Source organism: Ursus arctos, unplaced genomic scaffold, assembly GCF_023065955.2.
Source record: "Ursus arctos isolate Adak ecotype North America unplaced genomic scaffold, UrsArc2.0 scaffold_4, whole genome shotgun sequence".
In the NCBI taxonomy this organism is placed as follows: Eukaryota; Metazoa; Chordata; class Mammalia; order Carnivora; family Ursidae; genus Ursus; species Ursus arctos.
The window spans coordinates 9,522,837-9,543,682 of NW_026623056.1; the positions used below are offsets into that span (position 1 = coordinate 9,522,837).

A 20,846-nucleotide genomic window follows, 5' to 3' on the forward strand; every position below is an offset into this window, starting at 1 on the left:
AAATAAGTCGTATTAATGAAGTCATCTCAACCTGACTTTCTTTGAAAAATTATTCAAAACTGCTTCATAGCACATGATTTTATCACATGGGGTTCTTACAATTCTTGGGATCTGATGAGTCAGTTCTTCATTGATTCTGTGGTCCACCATAAATTATGTCTCTGAGGTTGTCTTTGATTAAGCAACTCAGAGCTGATTTCTCTTTTTCCCCCAAAACAAAAACAAAAACAAGAGAAAGAAAACATTAAAAAAAAAAAAAAATCCCACCAAATTCCTAGGCAATATGGTACAAGCCCAGAAAGGTGGTGGTGGCAGGTTGGGGGGTTGGGAGAAGGACGAGGTAAATGAACACTGTATTATTACCTGCAGCTTCAGCTCCACATCTTCTTGCATTTAAGCTTCTCAGCTAGACTATAGAAAAGTTCTTCATCTGATATGTTTTGAGGCTGTCTGACCAAGGAGGCAGAAAGTTTTGCTCTGCCTATTTAACTTTAAAAACCTGAACTACTTGATATTTGACTGTTTGTGTCCTTCTCTGCTTACTTCAAATATTGGTAACCTCTTGCCTCCTTTTTCCTTTCCTCTCAGTGGATCATCTCACTTCTTCCTTCTTCAAACATAGAAACAGAACTATATTTCCATGCAAAGTTTCCTCCTTCCTTCCTGCATGTTGGAGCAGTCTTGCATATATTCAATCTCTGTTAAGAAAAGACAATATCAACAATAACAGCAAATATCAACAGCCTTTCTCAGACCTGTATCTCTCTCCAGGCACTTACCTTTGCCTCCCCTTCATAATTACACTTTTTTTTTTCGGAGTTGCTAAATTCCACTGTCTCCTTCCCCTAATCTCCCAAGTATGCCTCATTCCTTGACAACCGACTTGAGTCCCCATTACTTTACTCAACATAATTTTAAATAGTCACAATGTAAGCCCTCTAAGCAAGGTGAACTGTAATTTATTGTGCAAACCAGGACTCCTTCTAAAAAGTAAAAGGATGCATTATGAATAATTATGCTGGGAAATCAGGAGTCTGGAATATCTGGTTCAGGAAATGTGATCAGCCTTTTACCTTTAAGGCACTGTGTCCAATGAATATACTTCAATCCTCATCTTTCACGACTCCAATGATCCTCAAGTCTTTTGACATTTCTACTTCCTTGGAATAATATTTTCCCTTGGCTGCCATGAGACAGCATTCATTAGCCTGGTGGGTTTTTTGTGTTTTTTTTTTCTTCTGTCTACTACACTTTTTATTTCTGGGTTGCCCTCCTTTATTTAATACTAAGTGCTGCATTTCTGAAGGTTAGTTCCAGGTGCCCTTCTCTTCTCACTATACTTCGTAGAACCTCTGGAAATATCTAAGCCCATATCTTTTAGAAAAGGTATTTATAAGCAACTAATAAATTTCTATCCCCAACGCAGGTGTTCCCTGTTATCTCTAGTCACAAATACCTTCCTCACATCCTTACCTGACTTCAAAAGCAGCTGAATTCAACTCATGAATACTCCTGCTAGGACTTCTTGTTTGTCTAAGAGACTGGCTCTATTATCCATTCAATTTATAACTTAGAAGCATAGGATTCATCAGTGGCACGACATTTTCCCTCACCCACCATCCAACCCAGTATCAAGTACTGGGTGTCTTACGTGTCTTAAGAATCCACTTACTTCTGTTTCTCCAGCTTTTCATGCCACTTCCCAATCTCTTCAAATTACTTGCTCTTTCATTTCGATCAGTACAGAAATCACTCAGCTAGGAACTCCTGGATGGCTCAGTCAGTTAAGCGGCCAAGCTGTCGACTCCTGATTTTGACTCAGGTCACGATCTCAGGGTTGTGAGATTAAGCCCCACCCCCCCTAAGATTCTCTTTCTCTCCCTCTCCCTTTGCCCCCTCTCTGCCCACCACTCAAATGCACTCTCAAGAAAGAAAGAAAGAAAGAAAGAAAGAAAGAAAGAAAGAAAGAAAGAAAGAAAAAAGAAAGAAAGAAGAAATCACTCACTTAGTCACCCCCACAGACTCTTGCGCCACTCAAACTCAAATTCATCCTTCTCATTGAATCCATAAGCAACTATGCATCTACCACTCATCTCTCTATCTATCCCGTATTTGATTTGCAAAATGAACTAAGTCATTTTTATTACCCGGTCTTTGGTCAGTTTCGAAGACCATTTGTGCAAGACCTAAAGTTGACCCTTGAGGAAATAAGACCACAGAAGAAAGGAGGAGTTTTGTTGAAAGCTGTGGATTTGCTACAGATATTATTTCTCTCCTTCACCATTACTTTAAAACAATAGTTTAAAAAATAGGGCTACAATAATAACCTTACATGAGATTTATAGGTAAAGTAGAATCAGAGAATAAGAAGTTTCAACATCCCTCCCTGCTCCATCAAAATGATTCTTCTCTTAAGCAATTGAGAATTGGGACAGCTAATGTATATATTTGTATAGTAATGAAAAGATCTCCTCATTCCAGCATTTAATGGTCCCATAAAACAACGACTGATTTTTTATGTGCATACTTTAAGCAAAATAAGCCACTACACACTGTACCCAAGATGAAAAGGTCTCACAATAAGATCTTTATCTACTCATCCTTAGATATAGAGAGAAAACAAAGAATTACCAAACTGTTAAGAGAAGCCTAAAACAGCCAAAAGAAATAAAAACCAACAAATGCCTAAAGAAAAAGAGAACCTCCCTAATTTTTAATCAATACATTATGATATATTTGAGAAGATGTTATTTTCATAGCATATTTATTTATTTCATAAATATATAATGGGAAAAGTTCTTGAAAATTAAAACAAAATTGTAAAAATAAAATAAGTCATAAAATGAATATGAGAGGTCATTTTCTCAGGGAAATAAAACCAAAAACATTGCAGAGAAAAAATACAGCAAAGAAGAAAAAAAGATAATATCAATCCACAAAGTCCAACAACAAAAATAAATAAATATATCAACTAATGCTTGCATTCCTAAAGAATTAACTGTTTTGGAGATTATTCTCCCACTGTAAACAACTAGAAAACCATTTTGAGACATTAGACAATAAGCAACCTCGAAATGAGATATCTGAGGGACGTGAAACAAATAAAGTAAGCCCTATAATTGCTCCAGCTTGCTTCTGAAAGGCAATTGTCAGGATATGATACAAAGAGGAGAACGGTAATAGAGAAGAGAATATTGGACAAGGACAGCTTTCACTATCTGAGACATGAATCTTTGCCTGAATACAGACATTCTATATATTGGGTAGAATTCCAGGTGACTACTAAAAGAATCACCAGAAAACAGGAGGCTGATCCAGCGCTGGGATGGGAATAATGGAGAGAAGTTGCAATGCTCAGGGACTCAGGTGGAATTTTCCAAAGTCCTCATTATTAATGAGCAAAATGAATCCTAGGCCAAAGGCTGCTCTGGGCACTTCCAAACCGAAATAAAAGCAAGACTTAAAAGGATTAAACTAATCCTAAGTAATTTAACTGAATGCCTGGACAAAGGAATACAAAAAAATCTAGTACCTAACAATGTAAAATCTACGATGTAAAGCATCCAGTAAGAAATTGCGTGCATAGGAGCAGGAAAACATGACACCTAATTAGACTAAAACTAGTCAGTGAAAGGAAATTAGAAATCACAAAAGTTATGGAATTAGTAGATAATTACATTAAAATAGTTATCATAATATTCTCCATATGTTCAAAACTATAAAAGAAAATACAAAAATGATGAGGAGAGAAATGAAAGCTATTTTAAAAAACCTAAATAAACTTCTAGAAATGTGGGGAAATGGAAATATATGTACCCAAATGATTACAAGTAAATTATGCACTGCGGAAGAAAAAAAATCAGTGAAATTAAAATCTTGCAAGGTAATCTACTCAAAATAGAGATAGCAAAGACTGAAAGAGATAAATAAACAGCACCAGTGACCTGTGGGTCAATGTCAAGTTATCTAACATAATAGAGTAGGAACTGGTGGTCCAGAAGGAGAAGAGACACATGGGGAATAGATGAAGATGTTTGTAGAAATAATAAAATGACCACCAAAAATCAAATTTGATGAAAATTATAAACCTATAATTTCAAAAAGCTAAGCAACCCGCAAATGGGACAAACATATAGAAAAGCACACTAAGGTACATCATAATCAAACTGGTGAAAACTAATGATAAAATATCTTAAAAGCAGTTAGAGCGAGGAAACTAACACAAAGTAATGGAATATTTTGATAAAGCGAAAGCATGGTCAGTGTGAGTTCTCACTGATTTTCCAACAAAGTAATGAAGTTTGTCACCACAGATATGTTGTAAAATTTTCAAGCACCAAGTTTAAATAAACCTAAAAGTTCTAGAAAGTAGAACAAAACAAAGCAATAAATTTTTGAAAGCCAAATTATAAACAGTCCTCTATAATTGAGTGAGTACTAATGAGTACTAAGTTAACATCAGACTCTCATCAACAACTCCTAAATTTTATCCTATAATTCTATGAGCAATTAACCCTTCTTTTTAAAGTTTCTTTGTTGTTGTTGTTTTGTTTCTGTTATTTGTTTTTGTTTTTTTGAGGGGAGATAGAGCTGTGCTTGTGTGCCTGCTCAGAGGGGAGGGGCAGAGAGAGAATCTTAAGCAGGACCCACGCCCAGCGCAGAGTCTGACATGGGGCTTAATGTCACAACCCTGAGATCATGACCTGATCCAAAGTCAAGAGTCAGAACTTAACCAACTAAGCAACCTCAGCACCTCAGCAATTAACTCTTAATATTATGTATTAGTCAGGGTTCTCCAGAAACAGAAATGATAGGAGATTATATATATATATATATATATATATATATATATATATATATATATATTCATAAAGAGATTTATTAAAAGGTATTGGTCATGTGAATATGGAGGCTGAGAGTTCCCATGATCTGCCATCTGGAGCTGGGGACCCAGTGGGTGGGTCAGTGATTTTTTCAGAAGGCCTAAGGGCTGGGAGGTAAAGATGTAGATTCCAGTTTGAGCCTGAAGGCCTAAGAACCAGGAGCATCCAGGGCAGAAGACTGACATCCCAGCTCAACAATCAGAATGAATTTAACTTTTCTATGCCTTTTTGTTCAATGCAGGTCCTTCAGGAACTAGATGATGCCCACTCACATCAGGGAAAACCACCTGCTTTACTCAGCCTACCAATTCAAATACTAATATCTTCCAGAAACACCCTCATGCACACACACACAGAGAAATAATGTCTAGTATCACAGATATGGCATCCATGGTCCAGTCAAGGGGACACATAAAAATTAACCATCACACATGTCTTAGGCTGCCATATGTATTTTGGCCCTACCCACATTATTAGCTTTCTGTTCTCTAGTATTACTGGCCTTTTGTTTAATTTTTGAACTTTCCCAGCCTTTCCCTGGCACAGTGCTTTACACATACTATTTCCACTGCTGGGGGTGTTCTTACCTTCTCTGTTTACTAGTTATCTCCTCCTGCTCATTCTTCACACTGCAGTTAGATTTTCACCTCTTCATGAAATTGTGCCAAAACATAACAAATACCCCATTGTTTGTTCCCATAGCAACATGTACTTTTCTGTCATAGAAATTATTACAGCTGTAATTTTACATTTGTGTGAGTGTGTGATCAATCACCTCACTAGAATGTAGGTTTCATGAACATAGTGTCAGTCTTTTATTCCAAATGCTTCATGTATGTGGCACCAAGTACTCATCCAATATATATTTGTTCATTAAATGATTAATCAAATATATAAATTTAAAAAACCGCTTGAAACCACATGGTCTTACTCTCCCTGTCTGGAGAAAGAAAAAGATAGTCACATACCTCTTTGTGGTTGAACATGCCAACAAGCCCAGGGAAAGTTTTGTCCCCACCTGACCACTTAGTGTCCACCTAGCTGAGCACTGTGCTGGAGCTGCCCCTCATTGGAGAGGCAGTAAGAAGCAAAGAGTAAGACAGCAGTGTCTGTACTTCTTTCGAGTAATCTCTAATGTCACTTCTATTTTTAGAGTTAGATGTTTATTACTTTTTCCTTAGAAATCCCTCCATTTTCTACTTTAAGAAATTGTGGAAAACTCTTGTCCAGGAATGCATTGTTTTCTATTTTATTTGTTGCTAAGATATTTCCTCTATTTCTAACTGATTCTATCACTTTAATTGAGTGTTAAAATGGTAAGGGGAAAAATGTTTTATCCACCCTCTTGAAGTGGAAGATCTCCATGAAGTCTACATTTCACCAGTATTTTTAAAAAATATTTTATTTATTCATCTGAGAGAGAAAAAGAACATGAGTGAGGGGAGAGGCTAAGGGAGAAGGAGAAGCAGACTCCCCCCCCCCCCCCCCCCGAACAAGGAAACTGACACAAGGCTTGATCCCAGGATCTGGAGATCATGACCTGAGCCAAGCAGATGTCACTCAACAATATTTTCAAGCTGCTTTACAAAAAATACAAAAAAAAAAAACCAAAAAAAAAAAACAAAAAACAATTTCTAATACAACTGACAGTGAGTAAAAAAATGCATATTTTCTTCATATCTGACCATGAATGGGAATTACAGAAGGGAAGAGATGTTATGAGGATATTAAAGTGCAAAAAATAAAAGTTTAAAAAATAATACTGCAAGTTGGGATTCTAAAGCAAAGACCACCTGTGAACAGTTGTAGGGTAACATAATCTGAAATAGCATTAGAACTTGAGGCAAGTAGGAAGTAAACAGATTTGAAGCTATAAACTTTTTCAATTTTTGCTAAGGCAAAGTAATTATTGGCAAAAGACACGTACATCAATATATATACTATTGCCCCAATTTCTCTAACAGGAAGTTATTTAGATCATCCAAGATAAAAGAGTCAGGAGGTATTTCGATCATAATCAAAGTAAGTATAAAACATATTGGCTCTATTTGCTTAATGGGTGCAACTAAATTTATGATGCACATAACACCATCAGCTTAATTAGGAAGTATAATTCTTACTTCCTTAGGTTACCTATGAGCTCCCGGGCTAGGGATCCTTGATGAAATTGTATTTTGAAACCTTAGTCTCTTTAGGGCACCCTGGTGTGTGAAAGGCTGTAACTAGAAATTGTTCTGGGATTTTTCTCGTTACCTGTAGCTGAAGACTTTTTATGAGTACATAACATACCACTGTCTTAAAACAAAAAGACAATTATTTATCAGAAATAACAAATACAGTCACTTAAGCATTGTCTGGCAGATCATCTTATTTAATTCACTGTGAAACAATAATATCTCACTGATACTGTTTTTTGAAATGTATGTGTGGATAGTCTCACCTCTCTCACTGATAAAATCCATAAGAACATGAGAATTTTCTTTTTGACTTGCTCTATCACCAGAATCTAGAGCTTGACTTGGTGCTCAATAAATATTGAATGAATAAATAGTTTCCCTAGAAAAGTACTGAAAATAACAAAATATAATTATTTAGTTAATGTAATATGTGAGTTGGGTATTCAACAATAAAATGTAGTTGTCTTTTAAAAACACTATTTTTAGGTTCAATGTCATTTGATCATAATTTATATAAAAATGAGAAGTGATAGGTAATAGGCTATAACAACCCAAATTCCAAAAGACTGGACTAAAACAGTGAAATGGGTCAAAAATATAACTGCAAAAATACAAGATATAGCATACTTAGCATCAGTATATCTACCAAAAAAATATTAAAAATAAAAAGGGCCTAGAGGTGTTAGTTGATTTAATTTCCATAGAAGCAAATGTGATGTAACTGTCAAAAATGTGTTAATTTAATCTTATACTGTATTCACAGGGCAAGGGAGGTGATGGCCCACCTATTTTTCATGACAGAGCAAGGAGACATTTTATTCAGTACCATGCACCAATTTAAAAGAAGAACACTGATAAGCCATATTTTATACAGAGGAACATGACCAGAATGTTGAAAAGTAAAGGAAACGTGATGGTTTCCAGGTAAAAGATAAAGATCTAAAGATACATTATAGCCTTTCTGATCCATTGTGAATCCCCAAAAAATGAAAGGAAAGAAATGAATAACAAAACAAGGAAAAGAAAAAAAGTGATCTAAGCTGGAAGAGTTTCCCTGAGTGGATCACGATCCATGAAAAATTCCAAAAATCCAACAATACATAGAGAAGAGCAATATTAAAAAGGTGGCCATTATAGCCTCAATGGGGATAACCAGAGCTGGAGGAGAATCAGAAGCAATCGAGAGGGAGAAAATTGGGGACCAACAGCATTAGCTTCCAGGTGGGTTAGCATCCGCAAACACTACCACATACAGCCCCACCTGGGTATCTGCCTCCATGTTTAAGCTGTGGAGGAACATGAGTCAGAGAGACAGAAGAGTGCTCTTGAGGATTGTCCATATCGGGGACACGTGGGGAGCACCCATTCTCAAAAGAACAAGGTGGTCTATACCACCACACCAACATATTTTTCCATTCCCACAAACTCGCCTTCTGCCCACCCCCACCACAATCTGTACAAATTAGTGACAAAAGGGTCTGAAAGAGAATTTCAACTACCAAAAGTAAGTGGACTGGAGTGTTTTATTAAATATTTAAAGTTGTGAGAGCTATATGAGGATATTGTAGTCATAAAATTCAATAAGGTCACATGCTTCCAGTAGGATATGGTGGCAGCTGAGATTTGAATATTCTCATATTCTTCTGAAAAAAAGAAAGAAAGATGAAAATCACACACAAATTATGTGTTTATTTAAGCTTGAAGAAAACTTAGAAGCTTCAAATTGCAGGTAAGTGAAGGAAATCAGAGGCTGGCAGGAAGCACATACAGGAATTTAAATGATACTGTGAGGAAAAGGAGGACAGCAAAGAGTCTAATCAAATGATCTCAGAAATCCCAGAAAATTTTCACACCCAAAAAGAGTAGGAAAGCCTATCCTGAAAAGCAAGTGCTGTGAATTCAGCTGAGGTGGATAAGTTTAAGCACTGGGGAAGGAAGGAATAGGCTTGCAGATTGTTCAGGGGACTCAGAGGACTTAGAGCTCAGAAAACATCAGAAAATAGTGACAAGTTCTGGATCACTTGTTGATGGCAGCCTGTGAGAAAATCGTAAAAGAACAGAGCTGAAGGGATAAGCTCTGAATCAAGTTAGCTCTGATTATCAGAACTTTATCTGATTATCAGATGCTTTAAGCATCTGCCTTTGGTTGAGGTCATCATCCCAGAGTCCTAGGATTGAGACCTAGGTCCGCTGATCAGTCCAGACCCCCTGCTCAGCGGGGAGCCTGCCTGTCCCTCTTCTCCCCACTCGTGTTGTCTTCTGCTAGCTTGGCTTTTTCTCTCTCCCAAATAAATAAATAAATAAATAATCGTTAAAAAAAAAAAAGAATCAGGGAGTGGAGACTCAGTGATGCCATATTATCAGAAGGAAACAACCTACTGATGTAGAAGGGACTGGGGAACCCTTGAGCTTGAAGTCTGAAAAACCTCTCTGGCTCCTCCCTTCTTCTCTGCAGAAGTCTGTGTTAAGAGTTCATATAAATATAAGAGTGTTAAGAGTTCATACAAATATAAGAGTTCATATAAATATGAGTTCACCCAACTCACATATTTATGAGAACAAAAAAGAATATGCATGCAAAGATGCTATAAGTAAAAAAAAATGTTAATAAAAGTACAACATTTCTACAGATTATAAAGATTATGTAGAAAACAGTTCTTATTCTCTAGCTATGGATTGATCAATTTATCATTCTATCTGCTTTGTCTCACAAAGAACACCATGAGAGGAAAAAGAAAGGAAGATGGAGGACTTTCTCCCAACTTTCTCCCTTCCCCTTCTGCTCCACGATATTGGAGCTGAAAGTCTATGCCTAGAGGAGATAAGCTTTGAGTCAGAAGATTATGATTTTACAAACTTTGAAACAGTCTCTACCATAATGAGGTGGGGGTTTTTTGTTTTTGTTTTTTTAATAAAAGCAAAAGAAAAGATAGGGAATCATACAGAGATGTCCTTTAGGAAGCTCCTTATTCAGCTGTTGATGGGAATTTGACAGAGCACAGTAGGAAGCAGTAATTGGGAAAATAAAAGTTTTACCTTAATCAAACCAATCACATGATCTCATTTGATTTCACAGCATGAGTACAGGTTTTATTATTATCCCCATTTTACAGTCAAGAAATCTTGGGCTCAGCAAAGTTAAGCTTGATCATAAGTGAACTGGTTGATATACAAACTGAAATCTTTCAAGCTCAAATGCCATGCTATTTTACTATCCTGCTCTTCTATCTTGATAAGTGTACAACCAATATAGGCCATTTATGTCGTTTATTAATATAATAAATTTCACTATATCTTCACATTTCAAAGTACTTTCTGTTTTTCTAAGTACTTCTGTTTTTTAAATACTACCTCTTCCCTAAAACCTACAATCACCCAGTTAGAATTCATCTTCCCCCACAGAATTGATCTCTTCTCCCCCAATCTCACAGAATGGTAAGACTTTTGTTCTAGTCTGCTTGTGTTAGTGTATGTATGTCTGCTCTGTTCCCAGTAGATAATGAGTTTCTTAATAATAAAGGCTCAGTATAATACTTCCTTTTATTACTAATAGTACACAGTACATTATTTTGTACCTAGAAAGTATTTGAGTTTGTCTAAATTAAATAATACATACAGTACTTTAAATGTCTTGAAGAATAAGGCTATTGAGTGCCTAATCCCAGTTTGATTTACAGACTTTTACCCATGGTATTAGTTTTTCAATAATTCATTTATTTGAAAGGATAAATGGGTATTAAGTGGTAAGGAAAATTAAAGATAGAGAAATTTAATATAAATATTAATACAAAAAAATAACAGAATGAACTATTAGACATGTAGACAAACCTTGGGACTGTTCATTCATTCTCTCCAATGGATGGGATATTATCTTAAAGCAGATCCACAGGAAATGGCTATTATCTGTGTAAAGTCATCTGTGTGTTCTCTCTCACATGGTTAATTTATATGTCAATTTGACTGGGACACTGGGTGCCAGATCTTTGGTTAAATCTCATGCTGAATGTGCCTGTGAAGGTGTTTCTGGTTGAAATTAACTCTTGAATCAATAGACTGGGGAAAGCAGATTGCCCTCCTTAGTGCTAGTGGGCTCCATTCAATCAATTGGAGACCTGAGTACCAATAATAACAAAAAACTAAAAGGGCATTTGCTCTCTCTGACTGATCATCATTGAGCTATCGTTGAGCTGGGACATCAGTCTTCTCCTACTCAGACTCAGACTTGAACCTATACTTACATATCAGCCATTTTGAGTCTCTGGCTGCAGACCTTGGGACTTCTCAGATTCCATAACTACTAGCTCTCTGTCTCTGTCTCTTTCTGTCTCTGTTTCTTTCTCTCTATACAACCTATTAGTTCTGTTTTTCTGGAGAACCAAGACTAATACATTCCTGATATTCCTGTGTGAGTTTTTCATTGGTATAAGCAAATCACCATAAATTTTTGCAACTTAAAATAACAGTCATTTATTATCTTACAGTAGATCAGTGGTCCAGGGCACAACATAGCTGGGTCCACTGTTGCAATAAGATGTCCGCCATGTCTTCAGTCTTATTTGAGGCTTGTAATCCTCTTCCAAGCACACGTGGTTGTTGGCAGTATTCACTTTCTTGCAGCTGTATAACTTATGGTGGCTTGTTTCTTAAGGCCAGCTGGAAAATGTTTCCAAACTCAAGGAAAGACTAATCTCTCTTTTAAAGAGTTCACTTGATTTGGTAACACCCACTGGATAACTGCCTTTTGAATAAATCAAAGTAAAACCAATCAAGAACCTGAATTACATCTGCAAAATCTGTTCACATTTGCCACATCGTAAAATTTTGCTTACCTAACCCAGTTAATTGTTTTAGATGGTCTCTGAAATGTTGTTCGAATCTTAGAAGATTTTGCTGATAGAAAAAAATTTTTTTTTTTGCTAATAGAAATGCTGATAGAAAAATTCTAGAGGAACTAAGAACTTCAAAAATGAAATGGTTCTCAAAGATCCACAGAAGTATCCAGAATGGAACTTGAAATATCAGAATATCAGAAAAAATAAATAAATAAAGGCCCAGAAAAGACTGAAAAAAACAATGACAAAACAACTTTACTTCTTACTATTCATTAGAGCAAAGGGTGTTCTATGATCTACATAAAGTGAGGTTAAATACATTTAATACATCTTGTCAAATTAATCCATCCCCTTTTAAAACATAAAGGTGTAATTAAGACATTAAAAACACATTTATTCTTTTGCTCCTTATAATATTGAATGAAAAAATTACATAGAAGCTGGATTTCTATCTCACATTGAATATTTTCTTTAAGTCCAAGAAAAATGATTTTGTAGGATACTCAAATTGCCAAGCACATAACTCAAACCATCACCATGATTTCTTTTTTGATGATGACAGTAACTTTCATGGCATGCAGTGCTTTTCATTATGTAACAATGTTTATGAAGAACTATAGTTATTTCAATTTCCAGGAAAAGAAAATATTTTCTACCCTAAGTCTCTGCTTCCAGTATACTGTGTGTGAAATACATCACCAATTTGAATAGAATAATCATTTGTAAATCATCTCTTGATTTATTTTTTAAAGAGTCTCATGGAAGACTACGCAAAACAGTCTGGCAAAGGTATTAGCCTGAAAAGTTGAACTAATTTCACTTTGTTGGTCTGCCACCTTGTCTCCATCCCTTCTCTACCAGAGAAATACATGGCATATGGCAGCTTATCCAGATGAAATTCAATCATTTAGCAGTTAGTTTAGTTCTAATGGCATCTGACCACAGTCAATTTCCTCCTCGTTCATTGCTGGTAAAGGACTGTAAAGATCTTTCCAGAAATTTGAGTGGGTAGATCATAAGAAAGACCCATTAATTTTTGGTGCAAGTTATGATCTCAGGGTCTTGAGATCAAGACCTGCATCTGGCTCTTTGCTCAGTGGGGAGTCTTTCAGAGATTCTCTCTCCCACTTCATCTGCCCCTCCCCACCCACTCATGCTCCCTCCCCCCCTCAAATAAATAAATAAATCTTAAAAAAAAGAAAAAAAAAGAAAGACCCATTACTAAATGGATTTTGATATACTGATTACCTATAGGACTTTGGTGTGATTGCTTAAAAAGAAAACAAACAAACAAGAAAACAATGGCTGGAAAGGGAAAGAAATGAGAAAATGAGGAAAATTTTAATTACTTGAAAAAAATAATATCAGATTAATCATATCCAGTCATCATTCTCTCAAGAACTAGCTCACTAGGAATAACATTTACAGTGTTACATAGGACCATATCCTTGGAGAAAACTTTCAGTTTTTTTCTCCAATCCACAGTCACTTGTATATTATATAAATCTTTATATACAGTAATAGTCAGGAACCCAAGCAATCTATCATATTTGATCAAGACAAGCATAAATCACTTATTCATGATTTACCATTCCTAGCTTGATTCATTGATTCATCTCCAGACAAGACAAGGTCAGTACAAAAAAAAAAAATGATTAAGCTTCTTGCCCTTAAGAGAGAACAGCTTAACCAACAAATTCATCTTCACATCTGACCTCATGAATCTTGACACTAGGAATACTGTAAAAATAGAAATAGCCCTTATAGATGGTCCCTCAAATGGTAGAAAGATTAACAATGAACATACCATGAGTGTTTCACTACCATCCTGGTTGTCACCATGAGACAATGTGAATCAGCTAACTATGCACGTACCTATTTTTATCACTATTTATTTTCAATTTTTTCTGCTTTAATTCATGGGTTTTTTTTTTCTTTCTTTCTTCAGTTTTATTCTCCCTAATTTCCTATCCTGGGGCATCCTAATTTTTCACATATATCTGCATCCCATTTATGTAATGGTGTTTAGCCATGGATTTGGCAAGATGAGGTGTAGGGAAATAGTAGCATCTTTTAAATGTCCCTATATGATGCCACAACTACCTCTTATCAGGTAGGCTGCAATGTAATAGCCTTCTAGTACTGACTTCCAGAGTCAGGGAACTCTTTGATTTTCTTAATTTTTCCTTGGGTTCCCCACCCATCTTCTGCACATATTTCAAACACAGGAAAAAAACACAAACTTGTACAGAGTCTTAGCTCAGGCTGCTATAAAAAAAAAAAAAAAACATAGAACAGACAGCTTAAGCAATAGATATTTATTTCTCATAGTCCAAGGCTACAGTGGGGCTAGGATGTCCAACATCCAAATGCCAACAGATTTAGTTCCTGGTGAGAACTCTCTTCCTGCCTTACAGGTCATTGGCCTCTTGCTGAGTCCTCAATAGCAGAGAAAAAAGGGAGCTCTGGTCTTTCTCTTCTTATAAGGGCACTAATCCTACCATGGGTCACACTAAACTTAATTACCTCCCAAAGGCCTCACTTCCAAATACCATCACATTGGGGATTAGAACTTCAATATACAAATTTGTGGGGCACAATTCAATCTGAAGCATATACCCAGGTCATACGGTATATGTATTACTTTAAATGTAGAAAATAAGTCTGATAATTACACTCCGTTAAAAAATGCCTAGATGGCTGAATTGATTTTTCATGGAGTTCTGAATCTTAGAATAAAATTACAAGATACTTTTACTACCTGACCCCAATCTACTTGGTTTCTCTATCCCCTCCCCTCTGGCATTCTGCCTTCTAGCTGCAAAGTGTTTCAACACCCTTCACTCAAAATGTCTGATTCTTTCAACTGCTTTTGCACATACTGTTTCCTCTGCCTGAAATGTCCTTCATACCCTATGCATTATGATAAACCCTTATCTGTTCTTCAAGACCAAGTCCCACCAAAGTCCTTCCTGACCCCTCTTTCTCCCCATAGAGTTAATTCCTTTCTCTACTTCCATCTCATTTTGTTTATGCATCTATCGCAACAGCAAAGCCATGAGTTTTCCAATTATTTGGTAATGTGTCTATTTCTTCTATTAAACTGTGACATTCTTGAGGACAAGGGTAATTGGTAACAAAACCTCTTAATTTGGCAAAACCAGAACTGTGCCTGACGCACAGTAACACTCCCTGTATGAAGAATGAATGAATGAATGAATGAATGAACTATTAACTTAGGCCACACAGAACAGTAGGTGACCAGCTGCTTCTCATTTCTTCTCGTTCTATAAATACTTGTCCCTGTTCCACACAATCTCCACTCTCTAGTCTCTTTAGTTTTGCCTGTGGTTGTACTACTTCAGCCTTGCAAACCTGCTACATAGTTTCATCCTTCCTTGATGCCTGGTGCCAGAGAACTAGGTGTTCTAACTCCTACATCACCTAAGTAGTGTTTTCCAAACTTCCTTAACTATAAAGCTTGATGATGGTCCTTATTAAAAATATGAATTCTTGAGTCCAGCCTCAGATCTACTAAATATGAAGCTTCAGGAAATGAGCTCAGTAACCTGCATTTTTAAACATATTTCCCAGATGATTCTGAAGAAGGTAAGTAAGAATACACAAACAGAGGGTAAAAAGGGCTCTTCCTTCTGTTTTGGGACAACTTCTTCCTCTAGTAGCCAATGTTTTAGCTTGGGACCTCATTAAGCAATAGTTCAGCTTCCTGAGACCTAGAAAGAAGCCTCACTTGAATGTCTTCCCATAGCTGGTTCTTCAGGCTTTTAGGAAAATTGGGAACCCCTCCAATGGACCCCAGACCCCATACTCCTTGTTCCAAGCACAAGTTAGTGTGGAAATTTTATTCTGCTGCCTCTACTCCTAGATGCTCTCTGAAGTTCTGTCTCCTAGGTGTTGCAGCTGCTGCTGCCAAATCCCAGCACAACTCTGGGTATTGGCAGTCTGCAAACTGACTCTGATGAGGTGTGACAGGTCATGCTCTGTGGATTTACCCTTTATCAGACTAGACCCTGAGGATGTATGGATTCCCTGTAGAAAGTACAGATTGAGTGTCACTCAGGGTTAAAAATGAGAATGAAGACTAAGTTCTTAGCACAGAGTCTGGTGCAGACTAAGCATTTAATAAATATTACCAATTACTAATATTTCTCTTGTTGGATAGACTGAATATATTTTTCTTCCTTTGATCCCAATCCAAGGAAACTTATATTATATAGATTTTTAACATAATTCTTGGAAATATAAAAATATCTTAATTCTCTAAACGAGTTTAGTTATTTAAATTAGTTTTGATTAATCATAAAATGATGGAAGTATAGATATTTTCCACAGAATACCAAAACTCAAGGTGTTTAATTCATAACATTCAGATTGCAAAAGCCATATACTTGTTTCGATGATCTCATAGGAATGCTAAATATTAATGTTTGTATTAATTAATTAACTATTACTCTGTAACAGATTGCTCCAAAACAGAGGCTTGAAACAATCGCCATTTATTATCTCTCATGAATCTGTGACTTGTCTATGCAGTCTGGTTCAGGCTGAAATTGGCTGATCTAGGCTGGGCTCACTTGTATACTTGTTGTTAGCTGGAGGGCTGCTGAGGGGATAGTCTAGCTGTTCTAGTGTTGCCTCAACTAAATGGCTTGTCTCAAGGACAAGGAGACCATTCCAAGTGTATTCAAATGGTGGTCTCAGCAACACAAGTGAGGGAATTTACATGTAATGTCTCTAGGTTTGGTCAAGACCAATGACCAAAATGACTAATGACTTAACTAAAATGATAATACAGTGCCATTTTTGCCATATTTTATGGATCAAAATGAATTATAAGTTTAGCCTAGTAAAGGGAAAGAAATAAACTTCATCTTTAGATGAAAGTAGCTGAAAAGTAGTTTTTTTCAAAGGATACAGGGAGACAATTATTCAGATAATCAATGCATCCAGTCTGCCACATTAGTCATTGTGGCAAAATATCTCATTTTTGGTGTTTTCTGAAATTAAAAATTAAAAAAAAATTTAGATTCAGAGATATGCTCAAAATAATTTTTCTTCACTCCATTATCACCTAATTGGCTATAATAAAGCCACATAGCTATCAGATAATCATTTGTTCATTTTATTTATTTTTTTTAAGATTTTATTTTTAAGTAATTTCTACATCCAATGTGGGGCCTGCATTCACAACCCTGAGAACAAGAATCACATGCTCCACCAACTGAGCCAGCCAGGCACCCTTCATTTGTTCATTTTAGAATGATGCTAGCATTAACCTCATATGGTTGTGCTTATTATATATTATATAAGATCTGACATCAGTAAGCACCTAAGCACTGTGCCTGGCAAAAGGGAAATATATACAAAATATGTATATAGTTTGAGCTAAGTAAAATTAATGGACTGTTATTTCTATTTGCTTTCTTTGTAATATTTATGAACTAGAGTCCCCAATTTTTTTCTGTGGTTTGCTCCATATATCATTATTAAACTGGTGTTTCATGATATTAAAATTATTTGGTAATCTTTAGCAACATTTGTCTTTTTGAAACCTGTTTTCCACCTGTCCTTTTGTCTTGACTGATGGGTGAGTATCTTTGTTGTTATTGTTTGGTTCTGTTGTTGTTGCCACTGTTTTTATCAATGGTGCTTTTTGTATTTTTAAGAAACAGAAGCTACCTGTGGCCAGTTTAAGTTGAAAAAAATGTTTTCAAGGAGTACTGAAATACAGAATTAACAAAAGTGTTGGAGAACCAAAGTCAGAAAATGAGGGCAGAGATGCCCAGAAATCTCATCTCAGAAAGTCTCCAATAATTCCAACCAAACTCACAAGCTTCTTGACTACACAATGGGTGCTCATGACCAATTCTGAACTCTCCTCTGAGCTTCATGTCAAACCCTCAAGATTCAAAATCATATGCTAGAACATCTGAACTTATGCTAGGACTTGGTCACATAGCCTCATCACAGCTACCAGCATGAAAGTGAGACCATCCCCCTGTTTTCCATTGTGGAAAGCAGGGCTTTGCCATTAAACTTTCTTGGGGTCCCAATCAAATAAAAGTATGTTTGGATGCTGGGCAGACTAAAATAAATGCCCATGGGAGAGCCTGGCTGGCTCAGTTGGTAGAGCATGTAACTCTTGATCTCAGGGTTATGAGTGTGAGCCCCACATTGAGTGTAAAGATTACTTAAAAAGAAAATCTTTAAAAAATAAAAAATAATAATAAAATAAAATAAATGCCCATGTAATCTACTCCATTAGTTGCTCAATATCTACAATACCTTTATTCATACATTATATTTCAAAACATAATTCTATACTCTAGTATAGGCAACTACTAAGTCTGCTTACAACATGGCATCCACCTTCCATCAGAAGCAAGGGAAGGGGCAATGAAGGTAAACAAAATTGAAGCCAGAATAATCTTTTTTTTTAAAGATTTTATTTATGTATTTTACAAAGAGATAGAGAGAGCCAGAGAGTACAGCAGGAGGAATGGCAGAGGGAGAGGGAGAAGCAGGCTCCCCGCTGAGCAGGGAGCCTGATGTGGGACTCGATCCCAGGACCCTGGAATCATAATCTGAGCAGAAGGCAGACACTTAACAGACTGCACCACCCAGACACCCCAAGCCAGAATCTTTTTTAACCTAAGCTAAATGGCATCCCACCACATTTGCAGCATTCTGTTCATTACAAGCAAGGTATTAGGACTAGCACACGCTCAAGGGGGAGGGATCACACAAGGACAGTAAATACCAGGAGGTATGGATCATTGGGAACCATCTTCATAGCTAAATTCTACCAGTACTTAGACCTATAATCAGCAGAACCCAGTCTTGGGTACAAAAAGCAAAATTTCCTCGAGGAGGCCATTAGCTACAATTATGACAGACAGCACTCCTATTTCCATCCTCTGGTTCCAAGATACAGTTTTTTGACTTTGGAGAAACATGTATTATTTCCTAGTTAAGAGCATATGCTTTATTCATCATGACAGCAATTCAAACGAGTGTCTCGAAGCTCGTGATGGAATTGCAAAAAGCTATTCTATCATTTTGTAAGTCTAATTATTTCTAGGAAATATGATATAAGAGAAGACCATGATTTCCATGAGCTCAAAACAATACCTTATTTATTTCATGGTTAAAATTCATTCCTTAGAAGAAATATTTTGTGATATACTGGATGATGTATAAAGACATTCAATCAGCCCACATGTTGTGGGGCTGGCAGAAGCCTGATGGGCAGGAAAAGTAAATCTAAATCCAGTGTCTATTTCAGTAAAGAAAAAATGTTTTACTGCCCCAAGACTCTAGTAGATTTGAATGATCACATCAACAGCCTGGGCTGGTCTCCATGGGAGTGGCACTACCCCAGAGAATCAGACTTGTTTCCTGCTGCTGTCAAACTGAGCAATCACTGTTGGTGGTGACAATGCCATGTATGAACCTGTTACCCAGCATCTCTGGCCATTTGTTCAAGAGCCTGTTGAGGGAGGATAGGCACTAAGGTAAAGACTGGGGAAGAAACAGTATTGACTTCCATAACACATTTATCATCTCACTCTAATTATGAACAAGTTTTCCTAAAGTTTAGGCATTTTTAAAAATAGTGTATTTATGTGGCTCCCAAATATTCTTATACTCTGGACCTGTTCTTAAAGTTGAATCCATACATCTGTCTGCAAACTTTTTTGTAAAACCCATCAAAATCACTCCAAGTGCCTTGACTTTGGATAAACCATCAGCCAATTACTTGCGGATTGTTAAGGATCTTTAGCTGAGGCCTCACCTCCTTCTAGGAAACGTGGGCAAACTATGCCCACTTCAAAGAAACATCACTGTGAGGATCACCTTGTCTCCTGTCTTTCAGATTCACACCAAAGTGTTGTGGTACTATTCCTGGGAAGATCTATACTCATGTAGTTAAGGAAAAAAGAAAAAAAGAAATGGAGCATAATTTACAGATGGCCCTGCAGGATATACCAACACAAGTTAGATATAGATCACCACACATTCAAAGCTGGAAGCTCAAATGTGAAAATATTGCAATACCACCAAATGTTTCTTCTAAACTGAAAAAAGGCAGTTGCAGTCGTGCTCTTCCAGTTCCTGTCTCCATGCCCCCACCGCTGATGGCCTCCCAGACCCAGCTGCCACCAGTATGGCCCCTGCTGCAAAGAAGCCCAGCCCAGCAGAGACCCCACCCGGGACACCATGGACAAGGGGCGACAGCAGGAGCTGATGACCCTCACGATGTCTGGCAACACAGGAATTTCTGCCTTCCCAAACCAAACTTTTTAAACTGGTAGGGACCAGCTATGGAGCAGATGGCACAGTGTAGGAAGACCTGAGGTATAAGGTGTCCTTGGAGTTCCCCAGGGCTACCCTTACAACACGCCCATGGCAAAGTTCCTTCGCGCCCTGCTACCGCCTCGACGAGGACACCCAGGATAACATCTGCTTTGACATCCTGCAGGACAAGTGGCTGCCCAGCAGGACATCAGGACCATCCTGCTGTCCATCCAGAGCCTGCTAGGAGAACCCAACATTCATAGCGCTTTGAACACACAGCCTGCCGGGCTCTGAAAAAAGCCGACAGATTTGAAGTAGCTGCCAGAATCTACTCAAAGCAGGTCAAAGCCAAGAATCATGACTGTCTAGCCTCTCTCCTTGTATTGTGTTTATTTTGTCCTTAGAGAGTTTGTCCTTTCCTTCATTTCTTATAGGACTCTGTATCTTTTTTTTTTTTTTACTTTTTTTAAAATATTTTTTTATTTGTTTGACACAGAGAGAGATAGAGAGTGAGCACAGAAACACAGGTGGTGTTAGGAGGGGTGGCAGGCAGAGGGAGAGGGAGGAAACAGGCTCCCTGCTGAGCAAGGAGCCTGATGTGGGGCTGGATCCCAGGACCCTGGAATCATCTTGGG

At 37.1% G+C, this 20,846-nt stretch overlaps 1 pseudogene; it reads left to right on the forward strand.

Moving 5' to 3' along the window:
• Positions 1-15,647: 15,647 nt before the first annotated feature.
• LOC113245315 (ubiquitin-conjugating enzyme E2 C-like) lies at positions 15,648-20,505 on the forward strand (annotated as a pseudogene).
• The last annotated feature ends 341 nt before the right edge of the window (positions 20,506-20,846 follow it).